Source organism: Salvelinus namaycush, chromosome 22, assembly GCF_016432855.1.
Source record: "Salvelinus namaycush isolate Seneca chromosome 22, SaNama_1.0, whole genome shotgun sequence".
Taxonomy (NCBI): domain Eukaryota; kingdom Metazoa; phylum Chordata; class Actinopteri; order Salmoniformes; family Salmonidae; genus Salvelinus; species Salvelinus namaycush.
In genome coordinates this window covers 10,056,419-10,072,087 of record NC_052328.1, presented here as the reverse complement: position 1 = coordinate 10,072,087, position 15,669 = coordinate 10,056,419, and the positions used below count along the sequence as shown (strand labels likewise).

Below are 15,669 nucleotides of genomic sequence, written 5' to 3'. Positions count from 1 at the left end.
CTGCACTTAGCCTCTCCAGTATGTTAACACAGCAAGGGTGAATGGCAGGGGCAGACATCTGTTTTACACACACACACACACACACACACACACACACACACACACATATATATATATATATAGAGAGAGAGAGAGAGAGAAACCTGTGAGAGACGGAGTGGCTGTGTTGTAAGCTGGAATGGCCCAAACAAGACGAGGTGTAAAAAAAGTTTCAAAACTAAGCAGACAGATAAAAGCAGACAGATAAAAGCATTTCAACAGTTTAGACCAGGGTCAAATTCATTAACGCAGAATGAAGCTAAGGGCGGCAGGTAGCCTAGCGTTTAAGAGCGTTGGGTCAGTATCCAAAGGGTTGCTGGTTCGAATCCCCAAGCCCACTCAGTGAAAAATCTAAGGCTCTTAACCCTAATTGCGCCTGTAAGTTGCTCAGGATAAGAGCTTCTGGTAAATGACAAAAATGTTTCTTATTGGACAACTTCAAGTATAGTCCCTTTCTGTTTCAGTTCGTGTTCTTCCATTTGGTGCTGAATGAATACGACCCAGTCCTCCTCCTAAGCTGGAAACATCAGTGGAACTAGTAGTGAAATTTGGGTGAAAACGAGAGAGGGGGAGTGGATAGAAGCCAGTCAGCTACCGCATCCAACAGATGAGAGCAGATGTGGATCTCCTCAAGGTTCTCAATGATTCATAATCCAGCACGAGAACAGAGGGGCTTATATGGCAATATTGCATGGACACGTATCTATCCCCCCTTCTTGCTTTTGTTTTGTTGCTGTGCAAATCATGTGACTGCTATGTCTTGTTTGATTGACATGATTAAAAACACCCCCCCCCCCAAAAAAAATGGCTTCCAAATCTCACACACAGTTGATTGTCACCCTCGCTCTCTCCTACTGCCAATTCCGACTGAATGAGAGTACAGTGTGGCCATCTTGAGTGTAGAAATCTCACTGTGTGTGCCAGCTTCACTGTATTGTGACATGCCTGAGTGAGCATGGTGTCATTTTTCTAAAAGGATTTCAAAAGGATATTCTATAGATAGTCGGCCGCCAGAGGAAATAGCCCCATTCTTTCTCAGAAACTGTAAACTGTCAAAAGATATGGAAGATAACATCCATAACTCACTCTTAAAAAAAAAAAGTATTGTATTTTAATTGTGGCGAGACATAGACATGAACCACACTCAATGTAGACAGCATTACTCGAGTGTTAAGTCACACAGCCAACACTAAATATATCCAGCCCTCTAGCTCTAGCTGCAATGGGAGGAAAGCCTCCATTTAGCCTATTAAATAGCCTTGGTCCATGGTACCTAAACCAGGGTCGTATTCTTTAGGGCACTACGTAGTAAAGCGTTGTGCAACAGAAAATTAAAACAACGGCTTCTTATTGGAAACGTATAGGTAGTCCCCTCCCTGTTGCAGTCCGTTTTCTTCCATTTCGTGCCTAATAACTAAGACCCAGGCATTCTAGTGGCGACAGAGTGGACAGTTGCTCCTGTAAACCCTAAAATAGCCCTGAGCCATCTGCGTCCCCTATTCAGTGGCATGACCTCAGGGCGAGGCCTGGGGCTATTCTCAGACTGTGTGTGATGAGTCAGTGGGATTTCTAGAAATGCATGTCATCCGCCTCCTTCAGAACAAAGTCAGTAAGTCCCTCGTCCCCAGACTTCTGGTGAAGTGCAGACTGTTGCAATTACAAAACATAGGGATGAGGTGGGAAATACTGGTTAGAGCAGGGGTGTCAAACATACGGATCCGGTGGTTTGAGCCCTGCATGCTGATTGGCTGACAGCCATGGTATATCAGACCATATACCACTGGTATGACAAAAATGGTAACCAGTTTAAAATAGCAATAAGGCACCTCGAGGGTTTGTTGTATATGACCAATATACCACGGCTAAGGGCTGTATACAAGCACTCCACGTTGCGTCACACATAAGAACAGCCCTTAGTCGTGGTATATTGACCATATACCACACCTCCTCGGGCGCTATTTGTTAAATATACAGTACCGGTCAAAAGTTTTACAACACCTACTCATTCAAGGGTTTTTGTTTATTTTTTACTATATTGTAGAATAATAGTGAAGACATCAAGACTATGAAATAACACATATGGAATCATGTAGTAAACAAAAAAAAAAGTGTTAAACAAATCAAAATATAGTTCATATTTGAGATTCTTCAAAGTAGCCACCCTTTGCCTTGACAGCTTTGCACACTCTTGGCATTCTCTCAACCAGCTTCATGTGGTAGTCACCTGGAATGCATTTCAATTAACAGGTGTGCCTTGTTAAAAGTTAATTTGTGGAATTTCTTTCCTTCTTAATGAGTTTGAGCCAATCAGTTGTGTTGTGACAAAGTAGGGGGGGTATACAGAAGATAACCCTATTTGGTAAAAGACCAAGTCCATATTATGGTAAGAACAGCTCAAATAAGCAAAGAGAAACAACAGTCTATCATTACTTTAAGACATTTGAAAGTTTCTTCAAAAGTCTCAAAATCCATCAAGCGCTATGATGAAACTGGCTCTCATGAGGGCCGCCACAGGAAGGGAAGACCCAGAGTTAAAACACCAGTCTCTAGGCAGAGCTCCACTGTCCAGTGTCTGTGTTCTTTTGCCCATCTTAATCTTCTTTTGTTTTTGGCCAGTCTGAGATGTGGCTTTTTCTTTGCAACTCTGCCTAGAAGGCCAGCATCCCGGAGTTGCTTCTTCACTGTTGACGTTGAGACTGGTGTATGCAGGTACTACTTAATGAAGCTGCTAGTTGAGGACTTGTGAGGCGTCTGTTTCTCAAACTAGACACACTAATGTACTCAGAACAAGAATAGACTGACGAGTTTCTGAAGAAAGTGCTTTGTTTCTGGCCATTTTGAGCCTGTAATCGAACCCACAAACGCTGATGCTCCAGATACTCAACTAGTCTAAAGAAGGCCAGTTTTCTTGCTTCTTTAAATCAGGACAACCGTTTTCAGCTGTGCTAACAATTGCAAAAGGGTTTTCTAATGATCAATTAGCATTTTAAAATTATAAACTTGGATTAGCTAACACAACGTGCCATTGGAACACAGGAGTGATGGTTGCTGATAATGGGCCTCAGTACGCCTATGAAGATATTCATATATATAGTATATTAATACTGAAAAAAATCTGCCATTTCCAGCTACAATAATCATTTACAACAAAATTATCAATTTGATGTTATTTTAATGTACAAAAAAATAGCTTTTCTTTCAAAAACAAGGACATTTCTAAGTGACCCCAAACTTTTTAATGGTAGTGTATATATTATTAAATTGTTTACTATTTTCTACATGAAAACTACGAAATAACACACATGGAATCATGCAGTAACCAAAAAAAAGTTAAAATATATATATAAAAATACCATGACCAAAAGTATGTGGACACCTGCTCGTCAAACTTCTGAATCCAAAATCATGGGCATTAAAATGGAGTTGCTCCCCCTTTTGCTGCAATAACAGCCCCCACTCTTCTGGGAAGGCTTTCCACTAGATGCTGGAAGAATGCTGCAGGGACTTGCTTCCATTCAGCCACAAGAGCATTTGTGAGGTCGGGCACTGACGTTGGGCAGTTAGGCCTCGTTTGCATTCGGCGTTTCAATTCATCCCGAAGATGTTGGATGGCGTTGAGGTCAGGACTCTGTGCAGGCCAGTCAAGTTATTCCACATCAATCTCAACAAACCATTTCTGTATGGACCTCGCTTTGTGCACGGGGGAATTGTCATGCTGAAACAGAAAAGGGCCTCCCCCAAACTGTTGCCACAAAGTTGGAATCACAGAATCATCTAGAATGTAATTGTATGCTGTAGCGTTAAGATTTCCCTTCACTGGAACTAAGGGGCCTGAACAATAAAAAAACAGCCCCAGACTATTATTCCTCCTACACCAAAATGTACAGTTGGCACTATGCATTGGGGCAGATAGCGTACTCCTGGCAATCCGCCAATCCCAGATTCGTCCGACGGACTGCCAGATGGTGAATCGCGATTCATCACTCCAGAGAATGCGAGTCCAATGGCGGCAAGCTTTACACCACTCCAGCCGACACTTGGAATTGCGCATGGTGATCTTAGGCTTGTGTGCGGCTGCTCGGCCATGGAAATCCATGTCATGAAGCTCCCGACGAACAGTTCTTGTGCTGACGTTGCTTCCAGAGGCAGTTAGGAACTTGGTAGTGAGCGTTACAACCTAGGACAGATAAGTTTTTCGCAATGGGCGCTTCAACTGTCGCCGGTCCCGTTCTGTGAGCTTGTGTGGCCTACCACTTGATGGCTGAGCCTTTGTTGCTCCTAGAAGTTTCCACTTCACAATAACATCACTTACAGTTGACCGGGGAAGCTCCAGCAGGGCAGAAATTTGATAAACTGACTTGTTGGAAAGGTGGCATCCTATGACGGTGCCACGTTGAAAGTCACTGAGCTCTTCAGTAAGGTCATTCTACTGCCAATGTTTGTCTATGGAGATTACACACACACACACACACAACTATATATAAAAAAGAGAGAGAAATGATAAAGGCCCTATAGTCATTCAGTTTCTTGACTGTGTCCAGCTCATTAATAATCACTGAAATTAAAGCTAGACCGTCAGGGAGCATCGGAAATTCCAAAAAGGCAGTGGTTTCTTTTCTAATTTTGACGCCGTGAAATTATAACACATTTTCAGTGCGGCCCTCTGGACCTCGTTGAAGACTGAATGCTGCCCCAGGGTCAAAATGAGATTTGATAGCCCTGGGTTAGAGCAGTATTTCTTAATCCTAGTCCTGGGGAGTTTATTGCCTTAGCACTACACATGTAATTCAATTGATCAACTCATCATCAAGCTTTGATGATTTTGAATCAGGTGTAGTGCTAAGGCAAAAACTAAAATGTGCATCCCTTTGGATCCCCAGGACCAAGTAAAAAAACAAAAAACACAGTTACAGCACTGGACTGGCTAGAGTACACACAGTACCTGCTGCATACTACTTGGGGAACTGGTCAGAGTAATAGACTAGTGTCCTCATCTCTCCAAACCACCTCTGATCTATATTAAGACTAACCCTTAAAAACATATATATTTTTTTTTAGAAAGGCTAGGTGTGTTTGGTTTAGCCTAAATTGACTGGTTTTCGTGCGGCTGCATTTAGAGAAGTGTTGTACAGCATATTACGATCTTAAAGGGTGTCACGTAGAGTAGGCCAGAAGGCTAAACTGGATAACCTAACCTCTATCAAAATAAAAAGATGACGGAGCCGCAAAAGTTCTTCTGTGCAAAGGTGTTTATTTACAAGTGATTCCGGAACAAAAAAACAACAGTACTGCCATCAACGTCTACCTTATGGAACAGCTTAAAAACAATGCTGCCCCATCCACAGCTCGATCCAAAATGCCTCTCCATGAACTGAAAGAGAGGCTCCTTTTGTAGGGCTAGCCCCTCCCCTCAGAACAATTAACCCTAATTAATTAAGCAATTAACAATACAAACCTACATTTTCCATTAACTAAACATACTAAAGGATATACATTGCAACACGGTTTTAAACAATATCACAACATAACATTTACAACATTACATCACTACTGACAATATCTTTCAATATGCCCATATGCATTAATGAGCCATTTGGGACAGGCACTATAAAGCCAGCCCAATTCCCTTAGCTCGGGTCCTTTTCCAGCATACCCGGAAGCTACAGAGATGGAGAGAGAGAGGAACAGAACAAACAAACAATGCGCTCATCCACAACATTGATAAGTATAATTTATATTGTATATCTCAAATATGAACATTGACATAAGTGTGAAATGTATGCACTAAGACAGAAGTTAATTTGTGTGTCGACCCACATTGTTAACTTATCTTAAAATGGCGCAGGGAGGAGTGATGAATGCGTGTGTGCGTTGAAGAACCAAATGCTGCCCGCGGCCAGTGACGGACTTCTACGTCACAAAGGGTTAACCTTCCTCTAGATTCCATGCGGAGCTCATCAGCAACTGCCTTACACCTGCAGTTCTCCCCGACTCTGCCGTAGCCACGTTTTTTTACCCTCCGCTCCACATTAAATAATCTATTAAAGCTCCTCAACGACTGCCTTTGGAAAAAGCCCAAGCAGCAGCTATGCGGAGGAATGGCAAGTCAACGGGGAGGTGTGGAAGTGTTAACCCTGCTGACAAAAACACCTCCAGGCTCGAGGACGGAGTCTCACACTTAGGCTACTGGCAATGAAATGCAACGGCTCCAACTGTCTGAAAAGCTCAAAGGATGAAAATGACAGCTTTATTTACACTAGATGTTCTTGAAATGAGAGTTAAGAGACTTATTTCCCTACAAAGAACATAATACCCTCAACGAAAGGCCCACAGAATACAAATTCTCACATCGACTACTGTACTAGTAGTGGCTGGATGGACAAAGGCTAAACTAAGCTAATGGTCCGTGTGTGTGTCTAACCTTTACCACTTCCAACAAAGCTAAGAACGTTATCTCATCTCCCAAGAATGATTGCAGACTGTTTAAAGTGCAGAGACATCCTCTATTGTCGTCAGTGATAGAGCAAATGATTATAGGTGCATATTTGAGGTAGCCTAGCCTACATTTGACTGGACTAGGTAAAGTTCAGGTTATCGGTCAGCCTGGCCAAGAGAGCCTGAAGGTCTGGGTGACCTTTTACCTCAGGGTCAGGCTGTGAGACATCTCTTTGACCCAAAAGACGCCTTCACTGCTCTGTCTCCATCTGACTACTCTGAAGTTCGAGCTTCCCTCTCGATAAAACCTTACTCTTGCCGCCCATTTTATTATCTATTGATTTGTAATTAACAAACACACTAAGACAAACAGCGTTGCTCAATAGATCTGTACTCAAGTTAGAGAGACGGGAGAGCTTAAACTAGTTGAGATGTGTATTTACAGTTCGAAGACTCGTTTCATTCATCAACCACAGCATAGATGCCATTCTTTTAGCATGTAGTCCTACACAGCAACTGACCCCATCTGTCAAATAAGCCTACACACTTGCTTAAGTCTCCATCCAACCAATGCAAATGTCCACATCACCCCACACACAACCCAGAATGACCCTCTCCCACACACACAATCAAGAGCTGATTATTTTATTCTATGAAAGTCAGTCGTATAAATGGCTAAACTCTTTAGCTTGTTCGAAACAAACAGCAGGCCTATTGGTTATTACGAGGCTACATGTTTCTACGCACTGCTGACATTTATGGTAATTCAAACATCACTAAATACCTTTTAAACCCATAACATACCATTTTCAAAAGCTCAAGTTGATTAAAACGCACACAAATTGACAATGGAGTCTATTCGTAGCTGAGGCATACAGTCACATTTGAAAGGCCATGTGAGGCAGAACAGCAGAGCAGCAGATGTGTGTGGACATGAATGCTTTGAATAGAGCGGCTGATTTGCATGTGGCAGTATATGCCAGTCAGTCTATGGAGCGGTGGAGGTCTAACTCTAACCCTTACTCTACACACTTGAGCTCAGCGGGCCTGTTTGTTCAGGCCATCCCAGACCTGCCTGCTCCCTTTCAAAACAGAGCGTAAATTCCCCATGCACGCCATTCCGATCGGATTAAAATCAGCATTCAGGAGTTGGAGAGGATCACAAGAATTGAGTGGCAGTCAGTGGCACCCACTCCTCTCCCTTTCCCTCCCCCTGGACTGAGTCTCTGGACTGACTCCTCTACAAACACAGTCAACTCTATAGAGGCTTGCCCTTCTCACCGCCAGACAGAGGGTGGTTCACATTCACTCCCCTTGTCTAACCCCCCATTCTCATCACACACCCCTGCATGCCCTCTCATTCCTCACACAGTTTCCTCCTCCATACACACTCAACGCATGTGATCGTAATCCCAAACAACACTCACCACAGTCAGAGGCTGGCACTAAGACAGCATTGAATGAGCTGTATTCCGCCATAAGCAAACAAGAAAACGCTCACCCAGAGGCGACACTTCTAGCAGCCGAGGACTTTAATGCAGGGAAACTTAAATCCATTTTACCAAATTTCTATCAGCATGTTAAATGTGCAACCAGAGGAAAAAGAACTCTGGACCACCTGTACTCCGCATACAAAGCTCTCCCTCGCCCTCCATTTGGCAAATCTGACCATAATTCTATCCTCCTGATTCCTGCTTACAAGCAAAAATTTAAGCAGGAAGCACCAGTGACTAGATCAATAAAAAAAAGTGGTGAACTGTTTTTCTAGCACAGACTGGAATATGTTCCGCGATTCCTCCAATGGCATTGAGAAGTACACCACATCAGTCATTGGCTTCATCAATAAGTGCATCGATGATGTCATCCCCACAGTACATACTCCAACCAGAAGCAATGGATTAGAGGCAGCATTCGCATGGAGCTAAAGGCTAGAGCTGCCGCTTTCAAGGAGCCCGCAAGCTTATTAGAAATCCCATTATGCCCTCTTACAAACCATCAAACAGGCAAAGCGTCAATATAGGACTAAGATTGAATCGTACTACACCGGCTCTGACTCTCGTCATATGTGGCAGGACTTGCAAACCATTACAGACTACAAGGGAAAACACAGCCGAGCTGCCCAGTGGCACGAGCCTACCAGACGAGCTAAACTACTTCTATGCTTGCTTCGAGGCAAATAACACTGAAACATGCATGAGAGCACCAGCTGTTCCGGAAGACTATGTGATCACGCTCTCCACAGCCGATGTGAGTAAGACATTTAAACAGGTCAACATTCTCAAGTCCGCAGGGCCAGACGGATTACCAGGACGTGTACTCCGGGCATGCGCTGACCAACTGGCAAGTGACTTCCACAGATGATGCAATCTCCATTGCACTTCACACTGCCCGTTCCCACCTGGACAAACGGAAAACCTATGTGAGAATGCTATTCACTGACTACAGCTCAGCGGTCAACACCATTGTGCCCTCAAAGCTCATCAATAAGCTAAGGACCCTGGGACTAAACACCTCCCTCTGCAACTGGATCCTGCACTTCCTGAGGGACCGCCACAAGGTGATAAGGAGAGGTAACAACACATCCGCCACGCTGATCCTCAACACAGGGGCCCCTCAGGGGTGCGTGCCCAGTCCCCTCCTGTACTCCCGGTTCACTCATGACTGCAAGGCCAGGCACGACTCCAACACCATCATTAAGTTTGCCGACGACACAACATTGGTAGGCCTGATCACTGACAACAACGAGACAGCTTATAAGGAGGTGGTCAGAGACCTGGCCGTGTGGTGCAAGGACAACAACCTCTCCCTCAACGTGATCAAAACAAAGGAAATTATTGTGGACTACAGGAAAAAGAGGACCGAGCACGCCCCCATTCTCATCGAGTGGTGCTGCAGTGGAGCAGGTTGAGAGCTTCAGGTGTCCACATCACCAACAAACTAACATGGTCCAAGCACACCAAGACAGTCATGAAGAGGGCACGACAAAGCCAATTCCCCCTCAGAAGATTGAAAATATTTGGCATGGGTCCTCAGATCCTCAAAAAGGTTCTACAGCTGCACCATCGAGAGCATCCTGGCTGGTTGCATCACTGCCTGGTATGGCAACTGCTCGGCCTCCGACCACAAGGCACTACAGAGGGTAGTGCGAACGGCCCAGTACATCACTGGGGCCAAGCTTCCCGTCACCCAGGACCTCTATACCAGGCGGTGTCAGAGGAAGGCCCTAAAAATTGTCAAAGACCCCAGCCACCCTAGTCATAGACTGTTCTCTCTGCTATTGCACAGCAAACAGTACCGGAGCGCCAAGTCTAGGTCCAAGATGCTTCTAACCCCAAGCCATAAGACTCCTGAACATTTTGTCAAATAGCTACCCAGAAAATTTGCAGTGCCCTCCACCCCCCTCATCCCCTCTTTACGCCACTGCTACACTCTTGTCATCTATGCATAGTCAATTTAATAACTCTACCTACATGTACATACTACCTCAAATAACCGGTGGCCCCACACATTGACTCTGTATTGGTACCACCCTAGATATAGTCTCACTATTGTTATTTCACTGCTGCTCTTTAATTACTTGTTACTTTTCTCTTATTCTTATGTGTATTTTTTGAAACTGCATTGTTGGTTAGGGGCTCGTAAGCAAGCATTTCACTGTAAGGTGTAACGTGTTGAATTCGGCGCATGTGACTAATAAAACTTTTTTTGAATCAGGATTAAAATGCTAGGTATTACAGAAATGTCTTTGAAAGAACAATTAGTGACGGCAAGCATGACAGTTTAGTGGGGTGGTGTGTTCGATTAATTTGTCAACGAGAACATTGGAAGGACTGAGAAGCTCAGTTCTGGTGAGTTTTTAAAAAGGACATTCTACTCCAAAATGAATTCAAATGGCCCTCGCTACATATTCGTTGCCAAACCCACTGGCTCCGGGTTATATCTATAAGTCTTCGCTAGGTAAAGCCCCGCCTTATCTCAGCTCACTGGTCACCATAGTAACACCCACCCGTAGCACTCGCTCCAGCAGGTATATTTCCACATCCAGAAATGATTGCATGGTCCATATTATCAGGTATGCTATTAGCAAGAAGCATTATCATCTGTAGCCCAAATGATGCAGCATAGCGACTATAAATAAATAGGCTGACGCATGGGGTTGCCTATATGCATTTACCTCATTGGGATAATCATTAGCTAGATCCCAATTATTATATGTTAACTGGTTAGCATCCTATTGATTCATTTTAGTCCAAAAAAACTTGCATAAACAGTGAATATAATGTAGGCCTACCTGCTAGGGTAACCTGCCACCCGGGGTAATGAGACCCCTTCCTGTACTTCTCACAGAAACCACTTCATGTCACCCCCAACACTTTTCCTGGTTGCCACTACTCTTGCTCTACAAAAAATGTAATCTGTTTCACAATTTTTAAGTAAAAAGAAAAATGATTGAGGTATGGTGGCGTTTCACCCCCAAGTTACCCTACAATTGACCCTGTTACATTTAGTCCCACTTTCCCCTATGCACTCACAGCTAATTGCTAAGTGTTAACTATGCTGCTGCTAACCATACTGCTGACAGCCTAACATAGCGGGCGTAAAATAAACGCCTGAACTAGATCTCCTACATTCTGGTCTTGACGAGGAGGTTCTCTTCTGCACTGTTCAATCAATCTAGTAAATGTGGAGGAAGAGTGAAGATGGAGTGTCGCCTTGTTAACATCCAAAAGCGGAAGTTGGGTCACAGGCTCTCTTTCCATTTCCCTCGAAAAGCAGAACATCCGGTTTTTGGGGACTCTGCGGAGGCTATGTTGCTTCTAAAAAACCTGGGTTTAAAATGGTGTAGTTCGCTAATATTTAGGAGTTGAGAAATAAATAAATAAACTAACAATTAAAACTGCTGTTTTCCCAGCGATTGCAACAATTGTTGTGCATTGACTGTCATGCACGTTCCCCTCCCTATCGCTCATAACTTGAACTCGCCTCGAGGAGCATTTTTCTTGCATAGGAAAAAAAACAAGAAGCCGACTACGTAAATAGATAAACTATTCTACTATAGGGTTGCCTGATTTTTCTATTCATTACTCGTTTTGTTTGCTGAGGAAAAGTAAATGTGGACTGTTCTAGCATCTTCAAAATGCGCCTGAGGAGATTTTTTTCTTTTCATTCATGTTCCATATTTTTTTGCAATTATTTTTGGCGTGGCGTAGCGCCACAGCTAAATGACTGCAACAGCAACATTGAGTCAGCATCACTTTGAGATAATAACACAGGGAATGGATAAGCAAAGTGCAAGCAGGGGTGAAAATAGTTGTAATTTCTGCCTGGGACAAGAAACCCGTACAAGTGTTTTTCATAGCCTAGGTGTAATCATAGAATCCCTATTAATTTCATATGATCACTGCGGGCCTAGTAAAGATTTGTCATACCACTTAACATCTATTACCTTTTAATGTGGCATTGGCATAAACACGAAACAGTCATGAGGCTCTCATCTGATTGTCAATCACTTCCCATGCTACCCATGAACGGTCGTCCACTCACAAAATAATTCCAGCATCCAAACAATGCACTGTGCAGCCGCAATTTGATGAATTAAAAAGACACAGCGGTCATAAAACACCTTCACATGTATTGTAATGAAATTCTGAGATTGTCATTAGGCCTACATTTGTAGCCTGAATAGGTGCGTCCAATGCTCCGCCTCGGTCTCTGCCACTCATCTCCGCCTTGGTAAAAGGTAAGTGTTCTCCTCTAACCATAACACAATTTGGAGTGTATATCACTGGATTTTAAGTCAATTCACACATTTTTCATGCGGCCGACCAAGATGGCCGCCTCGCTTCGCGTTCCTTGGAAAATATGCAGTATTTTGTTTTTTTATGTGTTATTCCTTACATTGGTACCCCAGGTAATCTTAGGTTTCATTACATACAGTCGGGAGGAACTACTGAATATAAGAGCAACGTCAACTCACCATCGTTCCAACCAGGAATATGACTTTCCCGAAACGGATCCAGTGTTTTGCCTTCCACCCAATACAACGGATCTGATCCCAGCCGGCGACCCTATGCGACGCCGTAAAAGGGGCAAACGTAGCGGTCTCCTGGTCAGGCTTCGGAGACGGGCACATCGCGCTCCACTCCCTAGCATACTACTCGCCAATGTCCAGTCTCTTGACAATAAGGTTGATGAAATCCGAGCACGGGTAACATTCCAGAGGGACATCAGAGATTGTAACGTTCTCTGCTTCACGGAAACATGGCTAACTCAAGAGACGCTAACGGAGTCGGTGCAGCCAGCTGGTTTCTTCACGCATCGCGCCGACAGAAACATACATCTTTCTGGTAAGAAGAGGGGCGGGGGGGTATGCCTTATGATTAACGAGACGTGGTGTGATCATAACAACATACAGGAACTCAAGTCATTCTGTTCACCTGATCTAGAACTCCTCACAATCAAATGTCGACCGTATTATCTACCAAGGGAATTCTCTTCGATTATAATCACAGCCGTATATATCCCCCCCCCAAGCAGACAACGATGGCCCTGAACGAACTTTATCTGACTCTTTGTAAACTGGAAACCACACACCCTGAGGCTGCATTCATCGTAGCTGGGGATTTTAACAAGGCCAATCTGAAAACAAAACTCCCTAAATTCTATCAGCATATCGATTGTGCTACCAGGGCTGGTAAAACCTTGGATCATTGTTACACTAATTTCCGCGACGCATATAAGGCCCTCCCCCGCCCTCCTTTCGGAAAAGCTGACCACGACTCCATTTTGTTGCTTCCAGCCTACAAACAGAAACTAAAACAACAAGCTCCCTCGCTCAGGTCTGTTCAACGCTGGTCCGACCAATCTGATTCCACGCTTCAAGACTGCTTCGATCACGCGGATTGGAATATGTTCCGCATTGCATCCAAAAACAACATTGACGAATATGCTGATTCGGTGAGCGAGTTCATTAGAAAGTGCATTGACGATGTCGTACCCACAGCAACGATTAAAACATTCCCAAACCAGAAACCGTGGATTGACGGCAGCATTCACGTGAAACTGAAAGCGCGAACCACTGCTTTTAACCAGAGCAAGGTGACCGGAAACATGACCGAATACAAACAGTGTAGCTATTCTCTCCCCAAGGCAATCAAACTAGCTAAGTCCCAGTACAGAGACAAAATTGAGTCGCAATTCAACAGCTCAGGCACAAGAGGTATGTGGCAGGGTCTACAGTCAATCACGGATTACAAAAAGAAAACCAGCCCTGTCGCGGACCAGGATGTCTTGCTCCCAGACAGGCTTAATAACTTTTTTGCTCGCTTTGAGGACAATACAGTGCCACTGACACGGCCCGCTACCAAAACCTGCGGGCTCTCCTTCACTGCAGCCGAGGTGAGTAAAACATTTAAACGTGTTAACCCTCGCAAGGCTGCAGGCCCAGACGGCATTCCCAGCCGCGTCCTCAGAGCATGTGCAGACCAGCTGGCTGGTGTGTTTACGGACATATTCAATCAATCCTTATCCCAGTCTGCTGTTCCCACATGCTTCAAGAGGGCAACCATTGTTCCTGTTCCCAAGAAAGCTAAGGTAACTGAGCTAAACGACTACCGCCCCGTAGCACTCACTTCCGTCATCATGAAGTGCTTTGAGAGACTAGTCAAGGACCATATCACCTCCACCCTACCGGACACCCTAGACCCACTCCAATTTGCTTACCGACCCAATAGGTCCACAGACGACGCAATCGCAACCACACTGCACACTGCCCTAACCCATCTGGACAAGAGGAATACCTATGTGAGAATGCTGTTCATCGACTACAGCTCAGCATTTAACACCATAGTACCCTCCAAACTCGTCATCAAGCTCGAGACCCTGGGTCTCGACCCCGCCCTGTGCAACTGGGTCCTGGACTTCCTGACGGGCCGCCCCCAGGTGGTGAGGGTAGGTAACAACATCTCCACCCCGCTGATCCTTAACACTGGGGCCCCACAAGGGTGCGTTCTGAGCCCTCTCCTGTACTCCCTGTTCACCCACGACTGCGTGGCCATGCACGCCTCCAACTCAATCATCAAGTTTGCGGATGACACTACAGTGGTAGGCTTGATTACCAACAACGACGAGACGGCCTACAGGGAGGTGGTGAGGGCCCTCGGAGTGTGGTGTCAGGAAAATAACCTCACACTCAACGTCAACAAAACAAAGGAGATGATTGTGGACTTCAGGAAACAGCAGAGGGAGCACCCCCCTATCCACATCGACGGGTCAGTAGTGGAGAAGGTGGAAAGTTTTAAGTTCCTCGGTGTACACATCACGGACAAACTGAATTGGTCCACCCACACAGACAGCGTTGTGAAGAAGGCGCAGCAGCGCCTCTTCAACCTCAGGAGGCTGAAGAAATTCGGCTTGTCACCAAAAGCACTCACAAACTTCTACAGATGCACAATCGAGAGCATCCTGTCGGGCTGTATCACCGCCTGGTACGGCAACTGCTCCGCCCACAACCGTAAGGCTCTCCAGAGGGTAGTGAGGTCTGCACAACGCATCACCGGGGGCAAACTACCTGCCCTCCAGGATACCTACACCACCCGATGTCACAGGAAGGCCATAAAGATCATCAAGGACAACAACCACCCAAGCCACTGCCTGTTCACCCCGCTATCATCCAGAAGGCGAGGTCAGTACAGGTGCATCAAAGCAGGGACCGAGAGACTGAAAAACAGCTTCTATCTCAAGGCCATCAGACTGTTAAACAGCCACCACTAACATTTAGCGGCCGCTGCCAACATACTGACTCAACTCCAGCCACTTTAATAATGGGAATTTTCAGTGGGGATCTGAACAATAGGGATCTGAACGCAATGGAGTCAGTTCTCATAATAGGCATGTGAACTAACAGAATTATCCCAAGGAATCTGAGTCTGCGACATACAATGTGACAAACATGTGTTGTTCAAAGAATTTGGAGAGTCTCTCCATGACAAAACCACATGTTGCTTTTCACAGTGAACTCTCTCTGCTCAGATAAAGGTAGACCAAGGGCTACCTTTGTGTTTCTCGGAAATAAGGCATTGGAATAATTGCTTTGATATTTCTTTGTATCAAAGAATCTCTATGCCAGCCTTTAGAGTTGCATTTTACTCGTATGTTCCCAGCAATCCAACAGACACATTTGAACCCATTTCTTTG

At 44.8% G+C, this 15,669-nt stretch overlaps 1 protein-coding gene across 3 annotated transcripts in view; it reads right to left on the bottom strand.

Annotated features, from left to right (window-relative positions):
- LOC120017539 (cytoplasmic polyadenylation element-binding protein 3-like) overlaps nt 1–15,669 on the bottom strand; it is a 69,439-nt gene that overhangs the window by 31,140 nt on the left and 22,630 nt on the right. The gene's annotated exons all lie outside the window — the stretch shown is intronic.